This window comes from Heterocephalus glaber, unplaced genomic scaffold (genome assembly GCF_053883595.1).
Source record: "Heterocephalus glaber isolate CG9 unplaced genomic scaffold, H.glaber_assembly_v1.0 deba00001463, whole genome shotgun sequence".
Taxonomy (NCBI): Eukaryota; Metazoa; Chordata; class Mammalia; order Rodentia; family Bathyergidae; genus Heterocephalus; species Heterocephalus glaber.
This window is the reverse complement of record NW_028258310.1, coordinates 7,118,600-7,133,299: the sequence shown is the minus strand read 5'-3', so window position 1 is coordinate 7,133,299 and position 14,700 is coordinate 7,118,600. Positions and strand designations below refer to the sequence as shown.

Below are 14,700 nucleotides of genomic sequence, written 5' to 3'. Positions count from 1 at the left end.
CAGTACTGCAACCACTGAGCGTTACCTGGCATTCCTGTCTCCACCTCATAGTTTTCTCTCATTACTCAATGAAAAAGAATGTTTAATCAAATTCCACCATTGTAGATTCATCTTAATACCTACAGCAAACATTATTTCATTTACTTACTAGCACCAGAGTGACATAGAGTTGCAAAAGAGCCCTCTGGCAGACAGTGGGATGCTGCAGAAAGAATATAGACCTCTCCAGAAGACCCAGATAGAACTTCCGGGCCATGCTGAGCCGGGGCTGTGTACTGCACACCTGTCTCCCCTTACTCCTCAGCTGCGGCAGCCATGGTCGCCATGAAGACCCTGAACCCCAAAGTCGAGGTGGCTTGCACACAGGCGGCACTGGCTGTTAACATTACCGCTGCTCCAGGACTGCAGGATGTGCTGATGACCAACTTGGGGCCTACAGGCACCATGAAGATGCTTGTTTCTGTTGCTGGACACAATCAGGCTTACTAAGTATGGCAATGTGCTGCTTCACGAATGCAAATTCAACACCCCACAGCCTCCTTAATAGCAAAGTAGCAACAGCCAGGGATGATATAACTGGTGATGGTACTACTTCCAACGTCCTTATCATAGGAGAGCTGCTGAACAGGCAGATCTCTACATTTCTGAGGGTCTTCATCCAGAATAATTACTGCAGGTTTTGAAGCTGCAAAGGAAAAGACCCTGCAGTTTTTGGAACAAGTCAAAGTAAGCAGAGAGGTGGACATGGAAACACTTATAGATGTGGCCAGAACATCTCTACGTAGGTAGAGTTCATGCTGAACTCGCAGATGTCCTAACAGAGGCTGTAGTAGATTCCATTTTTGCCATTAGAAAAAAGATGAACCTATTGACCTGTTTATGGTTGAAATCATGGAGATGAAATATAAATCTAAAACTGATACAAGCTTAATCAGGAGGCTTGTTTTGGACCATGGGGCCTGGTATCCTGATTTAAAAAAAAAAAAGAGTAGAAAATTTGTACATCCTCACGTGCAATATTTCCTTAGAATATGAGAAAACTGAGGTCAATTCTGGCTTTTTCTACAAGAGTGCAGGAGAGAGAAAAATAGTAAAAGCTGAAAGAAAATTTATTGAATATAGAGTTAAAAAAACCAGTAGAACTGAAAAAGAAGGTCTGTGGTGATTCAGATAGAAGATTTGTTGTTATTAGTCAAAAGGGAATTGATCCTTTTTCCTTGGATGCTCTTGCAAAAGAAGACATAGTAGCTTGGCATAGAGCTAAAAGGAGAAATTGGAAAGGCTGACTCTTGCTTGTGGTGGGGTGGCTCTAAATTCCCTTGATGACCTAAATCCTGACTGTCTGGGACATGCAGGACATGCAGGACTGGTCTATCAGTATACTTTGGGAGAAGAGAAGTTCACCTTCATTGAGAAATGTAGCAATCCCTGCTCTGTCACGTTATTGGTCAAAGGACCAAATAAGCACACTCTCACTCAAATCAAGGACACAATAATAGATGGCTTGAGGGCTGTCAAAAATGCCATTGATGATGGCTGTATGGTTCCCGGCACTGGCGCGGTGGAAGTGGCGATGGCACGGGTGCTGATTAAACACAAGGCCAGTGTGATGGGCTGGGCCCAGCTCAGAGTCCAGGCGTTTGCCAAGGCATTGCTCGTTATTCTGAAGGTTCTTGCTCAGAACTTTGGCTTTGACCTTCAGGAAACATTAGTTAAAATTCAAGTAGAACACTCAGAATCAGGTCAACTTGTGGGTGTGAACCTGAACATTGGTGAGCTGATGGTAGCAGCAGAAGCAGGTGTATGGGATAACTATTGTGTGAAGAAACAGCTGCTTCACTCCTGCACTGTGATTGCCACAAACATGCTCCTGCTGGACAAATTCATGCGGGCTGGAATGTTCTCTCTGAAAGGCTGAGTGGAACCCTCCCTGGTATCATTGGAATCCTGAAGATTACAGAATAATACTGAGGACTAGAGTTGTGGGATTTTTGCTTCAAATGATTTTCAAAGGAATTTTCTTTTTCCACATGAATAAAAGGAGAGAACCCTTGGTATCTATTCAAAATTTTTAAAAAAGAATATAGTCCTCGTGGTAGTTGGCTTCAATGTTAGTCAAGTTCATTATTTCTTATCTATGTGGGAAAGGAAGAGTATTGCAAATTTGTAGTCATTTTACCCTCCCAAAACATTTCCAATTCCTCAAAGTTATTTCGATCATTTATCTTCAAGCTCATCATTCTCTTCCTTGCCCCTTTGACTTTCAAAATATAAGAATATCTTTATTTGACTGAAAAAATTAATAGAGGTAATCTCAAATCCTTTCTACTAAATTTTCAATTGTGCCTATAACTTTCCTCTATGCATTTCATAGTATAGTGTATCTGCATATGAAGGCAAATCCTCTTCAAAGATTAGACTTTACTCAAAGACTTGGAGAACATAAGATTTGAATTGTTTAACTTTGAAAAGCTGCACAAACCTGTGTAAATAATATAAACAAAATGGCAGCTAATTTTCATTTTTTTCTGGGAGCCTGAAGTGTAGAAAGAATTCACTAGCAGTATTTAATTGAGTAACCTGTTTTAAAATATTTGATAAAATTTAAACTATACTACATAGATGCAAATTACTGAACTTTCTAAATCATATCACTTGGAAATACAATTTGGCAAATAATCCTATCAGGTCCACAATCTTCATTATTAGGCTTTCTGGTTTAAATAGACATGAAAGGAACTCTGGATTTTTCACACTCAGATAGTGACAAAAGTGTAACATCTATCTTTATTATCAAGGAATAAATTCAAAATAACTCATGACCATTTAAGAGCCTCTGAGCCAATTCTCCAGTGTTAGAGGCTCTTAAATGAAGACAAAAATCATACATCTAATGTAATCTAATTATGCATAGGTTATCTAATCCTCTCATCCTTCACCAAAAGAATATAGGTACTTTACACTTCACACTATAAAATAAGTAAAAGAATCACCAAGACATTTTAGGTAATAATGGATACAAAGTTCTAACTAACCTTAATTCCAGCAACACACAAACTCACTATGGTCTAGTAACAATGAGAGTTGTGGGATCGTGTGGCAAAATAGAGAACTTGCCTGCCAATGGAACAACAAGCCCATCCAATTATTTTTACAGTTCCTCACTCTAATCTTGAATGGACACATTGCCCATTTGAAGAATCCTTAAAATGGCTCACTGACCTATGATGTAAAAGCTGTTATAGGATAAATCATCAAATGTAAGATATGGTGTTCTTCAATTAAAAGCCTAATACTGAAGTCACAGTGCATACATCCCAAGGTTTTAGACATATAAGTATAAGTAGATTTCTTGCTCATGTGATAGTCCCATATGGGTATGCCTGGATAATTACCTTCATCCACACAGTAGTTCAGAGATCTATAAGCTTTTCCTCTTAAATTTCTGCTGTTCCATGGGGAGTGCATTCTCATTCTTTACAAACACACAGTGGCAGTGAGGAAACAGGATTACAGATGATACACAAACACGTCTAAACTGCCTTAGCCTTAAAATGGCAGCCCTCATGTCTATTGACATTCCATTTATTAGTCAGATCTGACCTTAGTCAGATAATTATATCTAACTAAAAGAAAGATGGGGGGTAGAGGGTAGAGATAACCTTAGGAAGAATAAAAGAATAATGATTTTGGTGAATAGGCAGTAGTGTGTGACATGGGACAATTTGAGAGATTTATGTCATGTTAAATATTTAAAAGATGTACTCTGTAAACACATACCAATAACTGCATTTGTAATTCCTTTTTTATTTTTTTGGTACCAGGGATTGAACTCAGGACCTTGGGCTTTCAAGGCAGGTGTGGTGCCACTGAGCTAAATCCCCGGCCCTGCAATTCCTTTTGATGAGATAATTGAAAGTAAAAAATGTTTCATTTTCAGATGATTTTTTTTCTAGCAGCTAATATAGAGTGCTATAGAATTACAATGGATGTGGGGCTGAAAGATATGAAGAAAGACAGTTCTTCCACTGTGCAGACTTTTGAGTTGCATCTCTTCTTATCCAATAGTTCTTTAAATAAAAATAACCCCAGAAGAGTTTCTGTACTAATGCACAGGCACTGGCTAATTGATTGTTCTAATGGAATTCTTAAAGACCAAGGTTAATAATATTTTTGTCCCATGTAAATGTTCACCAAAAGGCCACCTTTGCTTCATAAATGTTTAGAAAACAATAAGGATAACAACAGCAGCGTATATAAAAGGTTGTAAAAGGAAGACATAAATCTGGCAAGGCTTTATAACCAGCTGCAGAAACAAAGGTAAAAATATATCATCCAGAGATTCTTTCTAAACTTGAAGCTGAATACACTAAACCAGCATCATTAAATCAGCCTGCTTTAGGGTGCTGAGATTATTTTTCTGTTTGTGATAAATTGACCATAACAATCAACGGGGTATTTTTAGATGTTTTTGCATGTGGTAGAAAATGAAAAAAGTGTGTGTCTGTGTGTGTGTGTAAGTGTGCTCATGGGCTACTGATAGAATCTAGTGAGCATGTGGTGTTTTTCCCATGTAGAACACCCTCCTCATTTTTTTATTTAATAAAAATCCTACTTTTGAGAAACTGTCCACCACTTAAAATAGTTACTGAAGGGTTGGAAGAACCTGGTACATGCCTAATAGATATCTCTTTTTGGAGTTTGACTCTGACACAGAAATGAACAAATAAAGCAGACAGGAAGGGCAGCACAAATTTTAAAAATAGTCCCGACTCTCTAGCTACTGAGATTTCCACTGGCTTTAACTCTTTTTCTTTCAGACAGACTGACTGGCACTCCCTTTGATGAAATAACTGACACGATAATTTTTTTTTGGTTTTTGGGGGGGGAGTACCGGGGATCAGACTTGGGTCCTTGCGCTTGTGCGGCAGGCGGCAGAACCACTGAGCTAAATCCCTGGCCCCCGATACAATAAATTTTTAAATAAAATACAAGTGACCTTCTGTGTTTTGGGTTGTACATTCATAATTCTACTAACCATAGGTCAAAAATATTTGAAAAAAATCAGTGTCTGTTCTGAACATGTACAGATTATTTTCTTGTCATTATTGCCTACATAATATAATGTAACAGTTTATATAGCTGTCACATTGTTCCAAGTATTATTAAGAACTCTAGAGATGATTTAAAGGATATGAGAGGATGTATGTAGGTAATACACAAATTTTACACCATTTTACAAAGTAGACTTGAGCATACTTGATTTTGGTCCCTGCATAGGGTCTTGGAACCAACACCCCAGGGATACAGAGGGGCAGCTGTATCTGTTTCTGCTTGAATTGTATTTTTTTCTTAGAATCAGACAATAACAATAATAACAAAAACCCTTTAACTTTCAGTCTATGAGTTTCTTTTTGAATTAAGTGTGTTTCTTGTATGCAGCATATTGTTGGATCTTGCTTCTTGACCCATTCTGCCAGTCTATTTCTTTTGATTTGTGAGTTGAAACCATTAACATTGATGGTTATAACTGATGCGTATTGAGTTATCATTGTCATGACTTTTTCTTTTTGTTTGATCCTCCCCCTTTGCTTTTAATTTCTTATCATGCCCAGTGGATTCATTCTGCTGGGCTTCCGGGGGTTGTGATCCTCAGTATTGTTTCCTAGGATTTTGTCTAAAAATTTTTGGCATGCTGGTTTGGTATTCATGAAGTTCCTAAGGTGCTCTTTGTCATGAAAGTAACTTATTTCACCATCAATTTTGAAAGAGTTTTTCAAGGTACATCAATCTGGGTTGGAGGTTGTTTTCCTTTAGGGCTTGAAACACATCACTCCAAGCTCTTCTTGCCTTGAGAGTGTGCACTGAGAAGTCTGCTGTGATTCTGATGGAGTTTCCTTTGTATGTGATTTGTTTCTTTTCTCTAACTACTTGTAGAAGTTTGTTCTTCTGTTGGGTTTCTGGAATCTTAACAATTATATACCTATGTGTAGATTTTTTTTTTATCAAGGCTAGTTGGAGTCCTATAGGCCTTGCTTATCTGTATGTCAAATTATTTTCCCCTGCCTGGGAAGATTTCTACCATCACTTCTGTGAACATTCTTTTTATGTCATCTGCACTCTCTCCTGTTTCTTCATTGACTCCAATCAGTGTTATGTTATTTTTCTTTGCCCATGAACTAGCACAAACAATCAACAAGTGGGATCTCTTTTTACTAAAAAGCTTCTGCACAGCAAGAGAAACCACCAGCAGTGTAAAGAGACAACCCACAAAGTGGGAAAAATCTTTCACCAACAGTCCCTCAGACAAAGGTCTACTATCTCAAATCCATAAAGAACTTTAAAAAATCAGACCTCCAAAATTTAAAAACCCAATCCAAAAATAGGATCTGAAGTGAACAGACATTTCTCACACAAAGAAGTAGACATGGCAAATAAACATATGAAAAAGTGTTCAACATCACTGGTCTTTTGAGAGATGCAAATGAAAACAATGCTGAGATTCCACCTCATTCCAGAAAGAATGGCTGCTATCATGAAATCAACCAAAAACAAATGCTGGTGGGGCTGTGGGGAAAAAGGAACACTGCTCCACTGCTGGTGGGAGTGGAGACTAGTGCAACCATTGTGGAAATCAGTATGGAGATACCTCAAAGAAGTAGAACTAGAAGTCCCATTTGACCCAGCTTTTCCCCTGCTAGGTGTCTTCCCACAAGATTTAAAAGAATCATACCACAGCCATATATGTGCACCCATGTTTATAGCGGCACAGTTTGTAATAGCTAAAACTTGGAAACAGCCCAAATGCCCATCAACTGGTGACTGGATAAAGAAAATGTGGGTTTTTTAATAAAATGGAGTACTACTCAGCCATCAAAAATGAGAAATTAGAGACATTTATTGCTAAATGTGTGCACATTGAGGCAATACTCAAGTGAAATAAACAGGACACTCATGTAAATACTGAATAGTTTCTCTAGTGTGAGAAACTGAAAGTGTAAATAAGGACTAAAAGGTATAATAGATAATGTGAAATAGGAAGAAAAGGGGCAAAGGGGAGCAGGAATCGGGAGGGGTAGGGGAAAAGTAGGAAGGGAATGGAATTAATATGAGAAAATGAGGAAATGGAAACAAAGTCTATAAATAGGGAGGGATGGAGGGCTTGGGGGGAGGGCAGGGGAAGGGGGAACAATAAGAACCAAGAGAGATTACATAAAGGTGCATATCTCCAATGATAAATGTCATTTTAATGTACACCTAAAATGTACCAATAAAAGGATATATAAAATAAATAAATAAATAAATTTTGACAATAGCATTCTGAAAAGAAACCCTTCCGTGGCTCACCGTTGCCTTCAGGGTCAGGGGCAAACTGGAACACGAGGCTCTTCTGGCACTGTTCCTGGCCAGCTCCCAGTTCCTCTGTGAGTGTCACAGTATGATCCCGCCATGGTCTGGATTCTTTGTCTTCATCATCTTTTCTCACCTCAGGCCTCAGTATGCTGCTTCCTTTGCCTGAAACCCTCCTTCTCCTCTCATTCGCCTCCCAATTCCACCTCACTCCTCAGGCCTTGGCTCAGACAAGCTTTCCTAGAACTCCCCACCCTGGACTACATAGGATGCTCCTTCCACATGCTACAGCAGGTGAATCCCTGTGCAGCTCTTGAAAAAAAAATCATTTAGATCAATGATGCTCTTACAATTGATATCATATCTGGATCCAAATGAATCTCTTCCTTCTGTAATAATCTTATATTAAACCTAAAACAAAGCCATTCAGTGAAGTTATTAAATTCAAAAGATGGAATATGTGAGTACCAGCATAAGATATGCAACAGTTTCTCACACATATATCAACTGAATAATAAAACTCTATTTATAAAAAATAATCACTTTTAAAATGAATAAATATGATTTGTACATATAAAGCAGTGCAATAAAATTTCATTATACTTTCAAAGATGGAAAACCAAGTTTGATAGTAGATGTTGGCTGGAGAAAGAGGGTGAGAGATTATTCTTTGCAAAGGTGAATACATATTTGTTTGAATATCAGACATTATTAGAATCATACAGGCTTGAAAGTTCTCTTTCTTTTGAGATTTTAACCATAACTATCTGATATGGAAGGCTCTGACATAAAGGGAAAAGAGTCAGGTAGAAAAATATGTGCTTGAAAACATGAAGAAATCATGTATACATTATATACATATAAGAATGAAAGGGAGTAGAAGAGGATTCCTCTTTATCCTTACTGTTTTATAATCACTGGAACAGCAAAACATTTGTGCCCATTCAAATGCAGCATGCTTTTCAAATTTGTTCAATATAACACTATTCGACTAGAAACTATTGTATGAAATAGATTTATAAATGTGCACTTTGTTTGGAACAGTAATGTTGCAGTGTAACTATATGGTATATTGATTTAATGGATTTCAAGGTAAAAAGTCATATTGGGAAAAAGTGTCATTGTCTAAAAAGTGATGTAAGTTTTCAAAAGCTATTACAGTATAAAGTCTTTAAGAGAAAAGGTGATATGTAAGATTGGATGGCATACAAGACTAATCGAAACAACTGGGGAGGTCGTAGCAAACTACACCCCCCTTTCTGTCTCCTCTTGTTTGCCACATCTGGTACTCACTTCCAGAGTTTTGGCCATCATCTGAGATGTACATGTTATCTTTTCTTTTTTCAGTTTCTGTTACCCACTATTTCACATCTAAATAGCCTCGCTTGCTAACTCTTCAATTTGCTATGAACTTTTAGGACTGCAAGCATTTTCTGTTTTCCCCTTTTCACTGAATACTTTCATTTACTCCTCAAAGTTTAAGAAAATCCTACTTATTTTTCAATTCTCAGCTCATGTCACCCTTCCTAAGCCCCACCTAAAGCAAAAATAAATACTTTGTCATGTATATTCTTGTAGCGTATGATTTTATACGTCCATGCTAGTACTCATCACATTTCATTATAATTAGCTGTTTATACAGCCAAGTCCTTTGTAAGTTCCTCAGACAAAAGAATTTTACCTTATTTGTTTTTATACAGCCTGTGTCCAACACAGTGTTTAACTCATCAAAAAGACAATCAATAAATATACATTGTACAGAACAAAGGAAAAGAATTTTATGAAGTATTTGTTGGTCAGTAGTAGACAATGAATAGAATTGAAAGTTCAAGTTGTTAAAGTTCATATTTTGCAAATGTTCTCTACTCAAAACATGTAACAGTGGGGCCAGGGATTTAGCTTAATGGTTCCGCCCCCTGCCTCGCAAATGCAAGGACCCAAGTTCAATCCCCGGTACCAAAAAAAAAAAAAAAAAAAAATGTAACAATTAAGATTATATATAAAATACAGAAAATTTAGATACCCATGTCTAAAACAAAGATAATACAACCAAAATAAAACAAAGAAAAACCTTGTGTTGTAGGTGAAGCTGAAGGGACAGGCCTCCTACGGTACAAGTTGCCAGCAAGTAGAGATAGCCAGTTTCTACTCCACATAATAGTGTACTAGCTCTCTGTACAAGGACAGAGACAGAGTACACAGTATTTATTCAGAGTCGGTGAGAATGTTAAGTTACAATGACTCTAGGGAGCCACCTGAACACGGTAAAATGTTCATATCTTAGAATCCAAACCAAAACCTTGCACATGTGGACAGAGGTTTTCCTAAGGCAGTGAAGTACATGGCTCTGGACCAAGACTTTTGGCTCCATTGCTTTCGGCTATGTGACTTGAGACAATTATTTAACCATTCTGTGTTTTGGTTTCCTTATCTTAAAAATGTAAGTAATAACAATGCCTACCTCTTGGGGGTTGTTTTGAGGATAAAACTATGTCAAACATTTGTATAAGTCATACAAAAATGTGTGGCATATAGTATGGACTCAAAATTTAGCCTTTATTATTATTATTATGGCACAACAAGTTCTAACAAAAAATTTCCAGCCAAGGGAAAATTCTATCATCAAGGGAAAGGTAAAATGTCATACACTTGTGCACTAAAGTTAATCATCGCAGTTAAAACCCACATGCTAGAATTTCTTGTAACCATAAGGATAAATCTTAGAAACATAATGTTAAAAAATAAAAATAATATGAATTTAAGTATAGTCTAATTTTAAAATGCAAAATAGTCACATCATATATGCATACATACTCAGTAATTTTTAAAAACTTGAATATAAGAGCCACAGGCCAACTTATAATACAAACTACCTGTGAAGGAACAAACAAGATAATAATATTATGAGGTGGATCAAAAGAAAGTGCAGCATTTCCGTATTTTTCATTTCTTTAAAAGAATATTCAACAAAATAAAGGAAAGGAAATAATTGTGTATAGCGTCATTTATTATTTAACTATTTAATTTAAATGTTTAATTCAGATATTGTACCTATAGAAAGAGTATCTCTATATGAAAATGACATTCTCTAAAATATGGCTTCTATTATTTACTTTATATATTCTAATAACTGAAACATTATTTTAATTGGATGTATACTTCATTATGCTTATTTCTTAGAATTTCAAAGTGTTAAATTTCTTTTACTAGCACAGAAGCATATTCTTTCTAAAGCCAAAAATAACAAAAATGAAAAAAGTCAAATATATCCTACAATGACACAATTCTAGAATTACTTGAAAAGGATATTTCAAAGGAGAGCCACATTGATGAAGAGCCCCAGAAGCCTAGACTAAGAGGGAAAAAGAAAATTTCCCCAAAGGATATCAGGCCATTGATGTTACCAAAGAACTTGAAGTGGTTAATAGATCTTCTGATTTCTCAAGACAAGCCAGAATTCCAGATTTTTATGTAAAATATCCTATTTTTAATGTTTATGTATCAAAGGTCCCGGTACCACCCTCAAGCTCAATGATTCTCAGACTTACAGAACTCAAACAAAGCTGTTTTACTCAGGTTATGATTACAGTGAAAGGACACAAAGTAAAAGCAGTGAAGGGAGAAGGCACAGCAGAGTCAAAAATAAAACAGGTGCGAGATTTCAGTTATCCTGTCCCCATGAAGTCATACAGAAAGGACTTAAGTCTTCTGGCAACAATCTGTGACAACACATGCAAAGTGCTGCCAACCAGGAGGCTCTCACCTGAGCTTTGGCTGGGAGAGTTTTACCGGGGTTGGTCATGTATGCACACAGCACATGACTGACCTTAGCTACTCAGATTCCAGCCCCTCAGGAGCCAAACTGGCTCAAAGCCCCAAGTAGATAAAAAGAACTGTTCCCAATAAATCACATTACATCTCTTTTTTCTTTTCATAATAGAGTAATGTTTGGATAATCTTCCTTTTCTCAGTCCAGTGGTTCATGTGGAGTAGTTCAAAGGTGGGCTATATGGGCTGTGCTTGTCTTAGGGAGCAATGAATAGAACTAAGGGATTGGCATATAGATAAACAAGTGATCTAAGCTGACCAAATAAAACCTCTTCTTTGGAGCTATGAGGGGACCTATTAGGAAAGAACTCCTTTATTCCAGGTTCACACCATCAAGAGACCACACAAACTTGGCTTGGTATCAGCCATCTCTACCATCACATAATAATATCCTACCTCAGAATAAAACCAAATCAGAAGAGAGCAGAGATAGTGGGTAGAAAAAAACAATCAAATTCCTGGTAATAATGGTGAAAAGTTCCTAGGTTCAGCAGTGGTTGAAGCCACCATAACTAGATTAAGTGCATTTGTAATCAAAAGGAGTCCTTCTAAAATGCAAAGCTCCAGCCAACTGGAAGATGTAATAGGGAGGGAGGGAATGTTAGGATACAGGAACTTATCATTGAGCACTGAGGCACATGCTTAAGCAAAACATGTGCTTAATAGTTTTTTTTTTTAATTTTCATTGCTATCATGAAATGTTTATTTATGATCAATAAAAATGTAGAATTTGAAGTTACACTGGATAAAATGAGAAAGACTATACTTGTTTTGTTAATAAATGTTTATTTTATTTTATTTTTTTTAAAGAGGCAAATAGTACATACAGTAATCCCAGAACTCTGGGAGGTGAGGCAAGTTTAAGCCCAGCCTGGACAATTTAGCAACTTTAGACCCTTTGTAAAATTTAAAAAAGCTACAAAAGGGACTAGGGATGTAGTTCAGTGTGAAAACCCTGGGTTCAATCCTCACTACTGCAAAAAGAAAGAAAAAAAGAAGAAAACTGTCCATATATCTCTACTTACAGACATAATTCCTTTAATTGTTAACAGATTACATTAATATGATACTACTGTTACAATGGATGAGTCAGCATTGATGTATTTACATATTAATTAAACTCAATAGCTCATTCAGATTTTCCTAGTTTTAATTTAATGTTTCTTTTCTGTTCTAAGATCCCACCTCAATATACCGAATTACATTCATTTATGTCTCCTTAGCTACAGCTTGACAGTGACAGTTTCTCAGACTTTACTTCTTTTGATAACTGATAATTTTTAAAGAATATTGACCAAATATGTTACAGGATGCCCTTCTATTGAAAGTTGTTTTTCTCATTGAGCTGGGTGGGATTTTGAGAGCGTGCTAAAAAAAGGTAAAGAGCCATTTTCATCATATATCAATATTATATAGTATCAGCATGATGTCTGACTGTTGATGTTCACTTTGATCTTCTGGCTGAAATAGTGTTTGTCAGGTTTCTCCCCTATAAAGTTAGCATTTTTTCTTCCAATTTCCTTACTGTAGTCTTTGGAAGAAAGTCATTATACAACACCCACACTTAAGGACCAGAGATTTAGTTTCCCCCTCCTTTATGTCAGTAACTACAAAATTTATTGAAATTCTTCTGCATAGGAGAATAATGGCCTCTTTCCACTTATTAATGTATTTTATAATTTATTTATGTAAGCAAGGACTCATGAATATTTATTTTATACTTTGGGTTTTAATCCGATACTATTTTATCTATTTTGTTGCTCAAATTTTTCAGCTTTAGTGACTGGAAGTTCTTTCTGTTGGCTCCTACATTCTTTGGAACACTCTACCAATGTGTAGGGGATTTTTGTAAGGCTATTAATTTGTTTATTTTGAGTATTTCATTATTTTTGACACTATGAGATGCTTTAGGCTCTTTTTGTTCAATTCTTGCCCTAGTCCTAGAAACAGTCATTTCAACAAGGAGTATTGTTCTCTTTGAATAGACAACAGTATTAGAAATGAAGAGCTGGGCACTAAGACTTCCTTTTGCACTATAGTGTCAACTGCTTTTAGAGCCTTGCAAGTGATAGAGCAATGAAATATGTGTATGTATTCTAATTCTTGTATCTACATGTAACTGTAAATGCTCTAAATGTAATAAACTTTATATATATCAAACATAAATTTCACTGAGATCTTCATTGTCAATTATCTGAACATGAATCATTCTAGATTCTTCCCCCTTGTTTGTCTATAAATTCCAACATCTATTTATTGTGTCCGATTCTAATAAACGTATATAGTAGTATCAGAATTGTGAACCTACACTTCTAATAAGGTACATTTAATCAACTAGAGTACAGTGCTTTGTGTGGTTTTTGTCTTTAGTCTAACAGTCACCTATTTCCAAAGTTACGTTGGTCAGCACCTTTTCCCCACCTGCTACAGTGAGGTTGTTTCACACATTTGATATACAGTAGATTCTCTCTCAAAAGATATTTTAAATTTGTATAACATTGTCTTGCAAATATACAAGGACTTTGACAGGTGCATAATATCACATACCTACAAACACTGTATTATACAGAATAGTCTCACCACTTGCAGAGTCCACTGCGCTTCACCTGTTCAGCCTGATTTCAATTTACTGACATTTATCTTAATTCTTATTATCTTTAATTATGCTTGCTTTGCCTTTAAGCACACTTCTTTCTTTAGCTTCCTGCTGGAAGCATCAATTACTGATTTATAGCTTTCTTTTACTAATACATGCATTCAATTCTCTAAATTTTCCTCCATGAATTGTCTATGCTTTATCCTTCAAATTTTGGTCAGTTCTATTTTTCTTTTTTATTTAGTTTAAAATATTTTTAAATATCTATTGAGACTTTTTAAACTCAGATGTTATTTCAAATTATGTAGTCTAATCTCCAAATGTTCTAAAATTTTCCAGCTATCTTTTTGTTATAGATTTCTAAATTAATTCCATTTTGGGTTTTGAACCAACTTGGTATGATTTCAATTTATTTACATTTTAAGGTATGGTTCATGGTCCAAAATGCTGTCTGTTTTGCTAAATATTCAAAGTTAAATGTTCCAAGTTTGAGAAAAACATGTATTGTTCTGATATTGAGTGACACATTCTATAAATGTCAATTACATATAGTTGATTAATGGTGCTGTTTAGTTCAACTATCCTTACAGGTTTTCTGTTGACTGGAAAGAAAAAAAGGTGTTAAAAATCTCCAAGTATAGTAGTGGATTTGTCTGGTCTTCTTTATACTTTTATTATTTTTTGCATTATACATTTTTCTGCTCTTGAGCCTTGATAGTGAGATTGAAAGGGAAAGTGTTCTATGGTCTTATGATTAAACTTCATTTGTTGAATGGACCTAGGTCCTTGATTTATGATCTTCCAGAGTGGTTTTCATACTTTCCTTTTCTCCCTTGAGGTGAGACAAGCAAGCCAGATTGAGATGACAGTGGCTGATTGTCCTCCTCAGGTCAGATAAGACTCCAGTAAAATCTACTCCTTTGATA

At 36.0% G+C, this 14,700-nt stretch overlaps 1 pseudogene; it reads left to right on the top strand.

Moving 5' to 3' along the window:
• Nucleotides 1-315: 315 nt before the first annotated feature.
• Nucleotides 316-1,918, top strand: LOC101704240 (T-complex protein 1 subunit zeta pseudogene; annotated as a pseudogene).
• The last annotated feature ends 12,782 nt before the right edge of the window (nucleotides 1,919-14,700 follow it).